Source organism: Benincasa hispida, unplaced genomic scaffold (assembly GCF_027475165.1).
Source record: "Benincasa hispida cultivar pf3 unplaced genomic scaffold, pf3_genome.v1.1 HicScf388, whole genome shotgun sequence".
In the NCBI taxonomy this organism is placed as follows: Eukaryota; Viridiplantae; Streptophyta; class Magnoliopsida; order Cucurbitales; family Cucurbitaceae; genus Benincasa; species Benincasa hispida.
Genome location: NW_028326479.1, coordinates 1 through 10,412, shown reverse-complemented (window position 1 = coordinate 10,412; position 10,412 = coordinate 1). Strand labels below are relative to the sequence as shown.

General features: G+C 24.4%; 1 long non-coding RNA gene across 1 annotated transcript; it reads right to left on the bottom strand.

Moving 5' to 3' along the window:
• Positions 1-8,269: 8,269 nt before the first annotated feature.
• Positions 8,270-10,412, bottom strand: LOC120074658 (uncharacterized). Its single transcript, XR_016527114.1, has 2 exons — positions 10,069-10,412; positions 8,270-8,904 (listed from the first exon to the last, which is right to left on the bottom strand). It is a non-coding gene; the product is annotated as an uncharacterized LOC120074658 (long non-coding RNA).

Below are 10,412 nucleotides of genomic sequence, written 5' to 3'. Positions count from 1 at the left end.
TTCCTGATCTTCAAGACATCTCAAGTTGTTGGTACATTTAAGTTGCAAACAATGTATGTGTGATATACATATCTCCAATCTTAAGAAAATTGCGATATTATAATTCAATTTTGATGTAGTTGAATAAGTGTGTTTTTCTACTCGTTGTTATAAAGAATCGAGAAATTTTGGTGCTAAAGAATGAAGAAAATTCATTCTAACTTGAACTTTATATGCTAATTGAATGAAGAAGTCCTTTCTACTACTTTAACCATTCCACTTTCCCCTCATCTATCCACATTCTCCTACTCATTTCTCCACTAACTATATGAGTTTGTTTGGATTGACTAGAGAAAAAAATGTTTTAAAAAAAAATCATTTTTACTTAAACTATTTTGATAAAAACTGTTTAAAATGAATTTTAAAATGATTGTCAAATACATCAATTTTTTTTTTTTCAAAATTAAATACTTGAAAAGTTAATCAAAACATACCCTACATCTCTCTCATCCATGTTCATCTCTCTTCTATCTCTCTTCCATTCAACCTCTCTTTCACTAAACTTTATGATTATAAAAAAAGATTATAAGATATGATAAAATAAAATATTTTATGAACAATATTAATTAACTCTGCTTTCTTAAATAATACCTAAATATATTGTTGCTATTTTCATCCGAAATACTAATTACATTATATTAAATTAGAAAATAATATTCCACACTGATCTCTCACACTCACATTAACATAAACATTAATAAGATGTTCTTAGTCATAATGACATATTTAATTTAAACCGTTAAAAAAGGCTTAAATGTAAAATTTAAAGATAATAATATATCCTAGAAGAATATTAATTGTTTTTAAGCCTACGTAAATAAAGCAAATATGGTTTGTTGAACATCATAATTAAAATAAAATTTTCAAACATTAAAAAAAAGCTTACATAAAAATTTACTAGATTTGAATGTAACAAAATAAAATCTGTAGAATGTGAAAATAGAAAATAGAAAATCAAAATATTAAATATTCTTTTTCTTTCAAAAGATAATACAACATTACTTTAGACCATAGTTAAATTTGTATTCAATGTTTTCATTCCATATATGATCAAATAAAATTGAAATATCACAGTAGAAAACGTGTGTTTGTATATATATTTTTTTGAAGTATCCCTATTGAAATCTAGGATTGAGTAGAAATCAGATTTTATTTATTTAAATTACATTCTCTTGAAATTATGGAATTATTTTTAAAAATAATGTTATTTTAATATTTATTGACAAAAATAGGGTTGATTTGAAACTATTGACAAAAATATGGTTGTGAAATCGTGGACGGGTCCACGATTTTTGAGTGGCTAAATCGTGTACCCCATCCATGATTTAAGGCTAGCCACGAATTAAAGCTAAATCTTTTTTTTTTCTCCACATTTTCTCCCATCTATCTTCTTATATTTTCTAGCATTTTTGCATCTTCAAATAATTATGAAATTCAAATTTTCAAAGGCCTCTAGTAAAATAAAAATTGAAACAAATTTTTAGCAATGAATTAAGGTTAAATTTGTTTCCACTTTTTTCCCTAACTTCTGTCTTTTCATTTGTTTTTGTAGTGTTTTTTAAAGGTTACAATAAAATAAAAATTGAATCAAATTTTAGTCACGAATTAATTCTAAATCTTTTTTTTCCCCACATTTTCTCCCAACTTCTATCTTCTTCTTTTATTTTTTAGTGTTTTTTTTTTTTTTGCATTTTCGGAAAATCTTTTACTGTGAAATTCAAATTTTGAAAGGGTAAAATAAAAATTGAATCAAATTTTTAGTCACGAATTAAGACTAAATCTAATTTTTTCACATTTTCCACCAACTTTCGTTTTCTTCCTTTATTTTTTAGTGTTTTTTTTTTCATTCTTGGAAAATCTTTTAATTTCAAATTCTTAAAAGCTTACGATAAAATAAAAAAAAATATTTTTTTCACATTTTTCCCAACTTCTGTCTTCTTTTAATTTTTATAGTGTTTTTTTTTTTTTTTTTTTTTTTTTGTATTTTTTGAGAATTTTTTACTGTAAAATTCAAAATTTTAAAGACCTATGGTAAAATAAAAATTGAATCAAATTTCTAATCACGAATGAAGACTAAATCTATTTTTTTCATATAGATTTGTTTTACCGTAGTTTTACATAGATTTGTTTTACCGTGAAATTCAAATAGATTTGTTCCCTTTGTATCCACTTAAATCAAAAAATAATAAAAAAAATAATAAAAATTTGGAATTCGTGGATCCGTCCACGAGTTTGTTAGCTGTACCGGGTACACGATCTTGCTACCCTATTTTTATCATTACTTTTTCTCTCCACTTTACTTTTATAATTTCTTTTCTATATATCCTATTTTTGTTATTATTTTTAAAAAATACACTATTCTTGAATTTACCCCGAAATTACGCTCTGAAAATTATGGACTCATATATTTTAATTTTGATGTAAATATATGGCATATTTGTAATTGACTAAAAGTAAACCAGCAATATATATTTTTTTAAATACTAGCTTTTTAATATATTATAGATACAGATTAATCTATCTACGATCTATATTATATTAATAAAAGGGGTTATAAGGGAGAATTTTCTCTTTCCCTTTTTGCCCTAATATATTTTGATAATTCCATTATTATCATGTATTTATTTGATATTGAAGAGACATGATTATTTGGGTTTGGCAACCATGAGACATAATTCTTCCATTTTAAATGTATGAGTGTGTGATAGTACCCATAAAAATTAAAAAATTGATGCCCAATACATTAGTTATCGTAGCAAATTTTGAAATTCCACAAAACATTGAGAAGTAAAATCTTTAACAAAATAATGGATACTAAAGTTTTTTTTGTTTTCCAAAGGAAAATATTTTACCAAGTTATTGCAAGAGATACTCTTATCCATCATCTTTCTTTCTTTATTTTAAAAAACCTATTTTATCCCTAAATTATGTTTTGAGGAAGTTTTTAAAGTGCAAGGTTTGGTTATTCCTTAAGAAAATACAAATAGAATATTTGAATGAAAAATAATTACTAAATAAATTGGACGAGTGTTTCACAACCTAATTAACCATCTGTTCATTCCTAAGGTGAGGTGGGAGTAAAATTATGCAATGGAGTGAAATCATTCAACAAAATAAGTAGCAAAATACGTACCTCAAATAAACATTGTTCTAAGGCCGTGTGACAAATTTTGCTTGAAACAATGATAGAAATCAGAGAGCAAAATGGACTTTGATCGATTGTGATGACAATTTTTTCGTTATAGGTTTATTTTTATATAAAAAGATTTTTTAGAGAATAAAGGAATATGGTGAGAGTGTTAAGAAAATGAAGGGAATATCATATAGAAATTGGTTTGATTCTTATATTTTTGTTCGTAATTTCTAATTCTAAATTCCACATCATTTATTTTCAATAATGTACATTTTCTTTCTCTCATTGATTTCTTAGATCATGTGATTTGTTTTACTCAATTTTCGTTATTTTAATTTATTTGTTTGCTATGAGCTTATATTCTTTTAATTGTTCTTTTATCTAATTGCAATTCATTTAGATATGGTGATTAACACTAATAAAGTACATCTAATTCATAGATTCTCCGACTAGATTTATTTTAAAAATGCAGCTAACGAAGATAGAAAAAGTTGGTCAAAGTGAGAAAAAAATGGAAAAGATGAAAATATCAGAAAATTATTGAAGGAGGAGATATAGATAGAAGAGTTGATAAAATTGGTAAGATATAGATGTGAAATTAGAATTATGAGCTTTTGGAAAAAAAAAATGTTTAATGTTTTTCTTTAAATATTATAAATAAGTATCTATTTTACCTTCTTTTAAAAAATTTATTTTACATTTTAAATATAAAACAATATCAAAATTGTTGAAAAAAATTGACGATGGTAAAAAACTTAATTTTTTGGGTGTGTTTTTAACATACAGAACCTACAAAAATTTATTTTTAAAAAAACAACCAAATGTTTGAAACCAGATAATAGTAATAATAACTAGCCCAATAATCATTGTTTTTTTAGTATACCCAACAATCATCTTTATACATTTAATAATTATATTCTAATATGTTAAGAGTGATTTATGTTATTTTGTTTAAAAAAATTATATATATATATATATATTTTAAATTCATGAACAAATTATGATATAATTTTAAAATCGAGATTTCATTGATAGCAACAAACAATATACATGCAAATAATTTTAAAGTTATTAATATCTTTCAAACTAAATAATTATAAAAGTGGTCTTTTTAATGAAATTTGTGGTTAATAAAAAAATTTGCTAAGATAAATCGGCATGATTCACATTTAAAATAATTGAATTTTCAACATTTCATTAGAAAATTCATAAACATGTGCATTGTATGTGATTCCTTACTAATAAAAAATAAATTTTAAGAAAAAAAATTCCCAATTCTGTATTCCAATTCAAAATATAAAAGGAAAAACATGAAATTGCTAATAAGTACAAAGCTAATGGCCCTTTTGTTTCACATATATTTTTATAAGTTTTTAGGTTTCACATTTTAAAACCCATAATATTATTACCTAGGGAACTTTAAAACCCATATGACATTGAATTTTTAGTACCATGAGATTTTTATATTTGGGAGATGAATAAAGTCTGATTAATTAATAAATTAATAAAAAATACTTATTACTATTAATTTTAATTAACTATTAAATATAAATATATTATCTAGACTTAATAAGTTTGAACCAATACATTTATCATTGATATTTTAAGTTATCTTAACCATTTAACATGAATTCTAATATTAATTATTAATATTATAATTAATTAATATCTATTTATTTAATTTTATTAATTAAATAAAAATAACTCAAATAATGTTTAATTAAGAATATCTTTTTATTTAATTTTATTAATTAAATAAAAATAACTCAAATAATGTTTAATTAAGAAATATTCATTTATTGATATTTTAAGTGATTAAATAATTAATCGATACAATAATATATTAAATTATTAAATTTAATTATGACTACCTTACTTGTCCTCATACATTTAATTAGACAATTATTTAGTTTTAGTTTTTATATACAAAGTTGGTAATAAATATATTTATAACTTTGACATTAATTATCCTATAAATTCAAACACAGATATTAATTATCATAAATATTTAAAATCTAAACATTTAATATCCATACCAATGAAATACAACTAGAACAGTGAGTAAATATGAACCATCTCGATATATATATATATTTTGTGAATAACGAAAGATGTATGGTTTAAGGTTTTATGTTGTACTAGTATATTATCTAAGAGTATTCATGGGTTGGGATTGGGTTGGTTGAAAGACTTTTTAGACCAGACCAAATTATTTGAGTTGTAAATTTTTTCAACCAAAATAATTCTTATTAAAAAATGAACCCAACCCAATAAATATTTGGGTTGGGTTGGTTCGGATTAATCACATCAGTTATTTAAAATGTTATTTTAAAATTCTAATTGAATTATTTTCATATATTGAATTAAGATTAACTACTCAACTTTGAAAATTCTCTTTCTAAGGTGCAAAGAAACCAGAGTTGTTGAAGAATAAATTATTAAAAAATATTGAAATTAAATAAAATTAAAATTAATTATATGTATAAATAATTGTGTTATAAGTAACAAAAAAAATATATTTAAAATTAATAATAAATTCGGATTGGTTCGAGTTATATTAGGTGAACCCATGAACAACTTAGTCCATAAAATTTTTATTTATTTGAATCCAACCCAACCCAAATGAGTTGATACCTACCAGCTGGATCGAGTTGATCGATTTTTTCAGATCATCAAGTTTTTTAAACACCCCTAATATTACCACATATATTTGCACGTGTATATTTTTTTTATCATAAATTCACTTAATTCTAAAATGATTTAGGCAACATGTCATTTATTATTTTCAGTATTACATCAATTACAATGATTTAGGCAATCTTATTTTGTACAAAAAAAAAAAAAAAAAGGTTAAGGCTCAAAGACATCATGAAATCTAAGTTAAACAAATGTAATATACAAATAAACATCATACTTAAGATTGCCTCATGCACAAAGAATTATGCCTTCACCGCATTTATACATTGTCATCCTTAATCTCATGAGCAATGACATTATTTCGGTTTGATCAGTATAAACTTATTTCACAATAATAATAATATTATTTAATATTTTATTATTGTTCTCTTATATATATATATATATATATATATATATATATATATATATATATATATATATTTAAAATGTGTGTGAATGGATCAAATCTCATACTTCAAGGTTGATAAATACAAAATTTTTATTGACATTATTGTTCTCTTACTTAAATTTGTATATTTACCATTTTTTAATTAACCATTATAATAAATTTATTATTAATTGTCAATTACAAAAAGAAATGAAATTTATTGTCACCATTATAATTAATGGAGGGAGGTTATAAATGTGTTTTTAAGTAAATTAAAAATGAAAGTAAAAAAAACATAAAAACTAAGTCATGTTTGACAACTATTTTATATTTTATTTTTTGTTTTTCTGTTTTTAAAAAATTAAGTTTATGGACTATACTTCCACCTCCAAATTTCTTCATTTCTTATCTACTTTTCAGTTTGAAAAACTAAGTCAAATTTTGAGAACTAAAAAAATAGTTTTCAAATTTTTCTTTTTGTTTTTAGAATTTGGCTAACAATTCGATTATTGTACAAATCATTGTAAGAAATGAGAATGAAATATGTTTAATTTTCAAAAATAAAAATAAAAAACCAAATGGTTACCAAACGGGACTAAATTATCTTAATGTAGTAGTTATATTTTAATAATACAATATTATATTTGATAAATTAAATTTTAATTAAATATCATTCATTAATACATTCTAATAAAATTTAGTTATAAATAAACAAACAAATAAATAATGTCATATGGATAATAATGTCTTCTTAAAAAAAAAAATACAAAGTTGTTATTTAACTTCTAAATAAATTGAAGTTTTGTTTCTAAAAAAATAAGTTAAGTTAAAAGGTTGGAATACGATTTTTTTTTTTTTTTTGTTATTTAACTTCTAGAAAATGAATAACTTGTTACTAATACTAATATTTGTGAATAATATAATTCTAAAACTTTTATAGTTCTAAACAATTTGTAACTGTTAGTCTTCTATTATTTTGCCGTTAAAACCTTGAACTCAAATTTTCTTTATTGTTAGTTATCTCACTACAAAAGGAATAACTTGTAAACATTGGTTAATAATTACCAAGACTGAAACTTACCGACGTAATAAATTTTAAACACTAAATTTGTAATTTTTAAAGTTACAAAAGTAATAAATTAGTTTTACCACGACTAAAGAACTTTAGGATTTTAAATAAATGTTAAAACCATTCACATATATATAATTCAAGTGTAACAGATATCACAATTTGTAATATGTTGAGACAAATTTAAATTATTATTTAAGAATAAGAAAGGAAGCATGTGGTCAAATGAAAATATTGTATTTGTAAATTACGATGAACTCAAAAAGTAAGTTGGTCTTACAATAAATAGTATGTTTGTAGTTTATGAAAAATAGAGAGGATGAAGGGGTCTCATTTGTTTTGTTAAAAAATGTTTTTTTTTTCATATATAATTAGTCTACTAATATGATTTTATATTATAATTAAAATTTCTAATTACAATGATAATTAAATAAATTTATTTTGTAGAATGAAATGAAAAAAAAACCTGTTACTTTCAATTCTCCATATTCTTGTTCAAAATATTAGTGGTATAAGATGAGAGTTACCAAACTTTTAAAATTCTATACAATTATTGTATTATATTACTTATTAATTAATAAACTACTATTTATAATTGATTTAAACCACAAACTTTTTCATCCTCACATACTATTGGCAATTGAGCTAAGCATTTTTGTTTTGCTAACTTTAAATTTAAATTGTAGCTTTATTTCAAAACAAACTACAAAAAGTGGTGTTTTTAATTTTAAAATACAATTTCAAGTATTGTACTAAAATCAATATTTTTTATACCATCTTTGTCGACCATTATAAACTTTTGAATAAGAATTTGAAGATTTGAAGGTTGCACTTTGTTTTTTTAAATTGTCATGATATAAAATTATGAACAATCGTAACTTTTGTCGATCATGTCTTCTTTTGAAAGGTTTCAAAATTGCTATTATCACTTTTCTAATTTAATAGAAAATGGATGAAAAAGTTAAATCTAAATACACACATTTATTTTTTGCAAAACTAAGAATTCAAAGAAGTAAAGTTGTGTATCTTGAATCACTACAAGAAATACCCTTTTTTTTTTTATAGCTTGGAAAGGCGGAAAAACTTTATAATTTATAATTCAAATGTCACCCTCTCACTTTTCTATCTTTGTCACACTTCTCCCTTCTCTTCTTCTCTCTAAACCTAAAAATTCCTCACTCTTCTCCTTCTCTTGCTTCTTTCTTCTCTATGGATTTATGCTGTCCATTCTTCGTCGCCGCTCCACTGAGAATCCATGGGTTGCAAGAGAGATAAACCTTATCTTTCCTCCCACCTTCCTACCTCCATCGATAAGAGGCAACACCCTCTGCCGTTGGAACCGTTGCCTATGAAGAACGAGGATATACACACCCTTTTCAAAGCCTGCACCACCACTTTCCCTAATATTTATAAATGGGGGCAATATAGGAGAATTTTTTGTTTCCTATTTTGCCTCTACCTTTTAAGTAAATTCCAATTTTACCCTTTCTAGTGGAACACTACTTTCGAGTATGGGTGACTGATGAGTCTAAAAAGTACCATTAATATTGGCGGGATGCAACTCTTGATGGGACATGATTCTTGGAATGTATAAGTCTGTTGAGTCCAATAGACAATTGTTATCAACAAGTTGCAACTATTCAAACAGAGATGATTGCGTATTTAACTAGTACCTTCTTTTACTTAAGGGTGAGATACATGTATAATAAAACAACACATGATATTTTATATTCCATATATTGAATTGATGCATGGTTGAGAAAGAAAAAAAGACATAATTAAAGATTTGTTTTTCTACAAAAAGACTAGGAAAAGGAGAAAAGTAGGAGGAAAAAAAATTAGCCTGTAGGGACGAATAAAATTAAGTTCTTTTTTATATATGATTTGCATCAAATATTACTTATATTATATTGGTACATTTGAAATTTAGGGGTGCTTATAGTTATAGCAAAACTAGTTTGACGCATGGGTCCATTTTTGTTGCATGTGTTCATTATGTATATATAAAAGAAGAAACGAATGAAACAGAAATCCATTCACATGATTCATGACAAAAATAAATCAATTTATAACCTTAAAATTTGCAAGTAAAATTAATTAAAGCTCAATATCAATAATTGTATTAACCAAAACTAAAATTAATTAAAGTTCAATATCAATAATTGTATTAACCAAAACTATTTTAATTCTCATGAATTCATTTTTCATTTTAATAACAAGTAGAATCACGTTAGTATAGAATTATCATATCAAATCTTCTCAATGCTGTCTCAGTTACGATTACGAATATAATTTAAGATTTCAAACTAATATTGGGTCAAATGAAATGTAACAAAGGGCAAAGATTCAATAGAATCTCCATAAATTAGGAACTAAATGCGTATTATTGCATATCGGTTAAAATTATATAACTCCAACTCCAGCATCATCTGTGCCATCAATTAAATGAGCAAGTAGATGACATACAAAGACACTTCAAAAAGAAAAGAAAAAGGAAAATCCTTCTTATCTGAGCAAGACGAATTTATAACATAACCACTATACATTGCAAGATATGTCAAGATTTTAAAATCCAAGTGATATAGTATAAAATCGATTAGTTCAAGAATAAACTAAGCATTGAATATTTGTCACATGAACTAGTGACTTTACAAAAACATCACTTGGTTAGTTGAATTTCAATAAGTTTCTTAGACTTCCTATATATAAACACGACGAAATGAAAATACCAAAAATGAAGTGTAGAACATAAGTACTTACTTTAATATGGAAAGAGAGCCTCTCAAACTTCTTTTCTTGCAGTTGAATGGTAGGCTCCTTGAACCAACTACCATTGGAAGAGAGGCAGCAAGTAAATATTGGGCCACGGTTTGGTTTTCTCACTATGCTTCTAAAGCTGAACCTTCAATAAAAATACAAATCTGTATAGTCAGAGAAATCGCTGCCCCCTGAGAACTCATAGTAATCATCATCATCAGTCAGCAAATTGGTGTCAGACAAACCAAAAGGGTAACCATAATCGTCATCATAATCATCATCATAATCAATAATTTCAGTTGAAAATTCATAATCATCAGTGGGATCATGAGGCACGCGCAAATCTT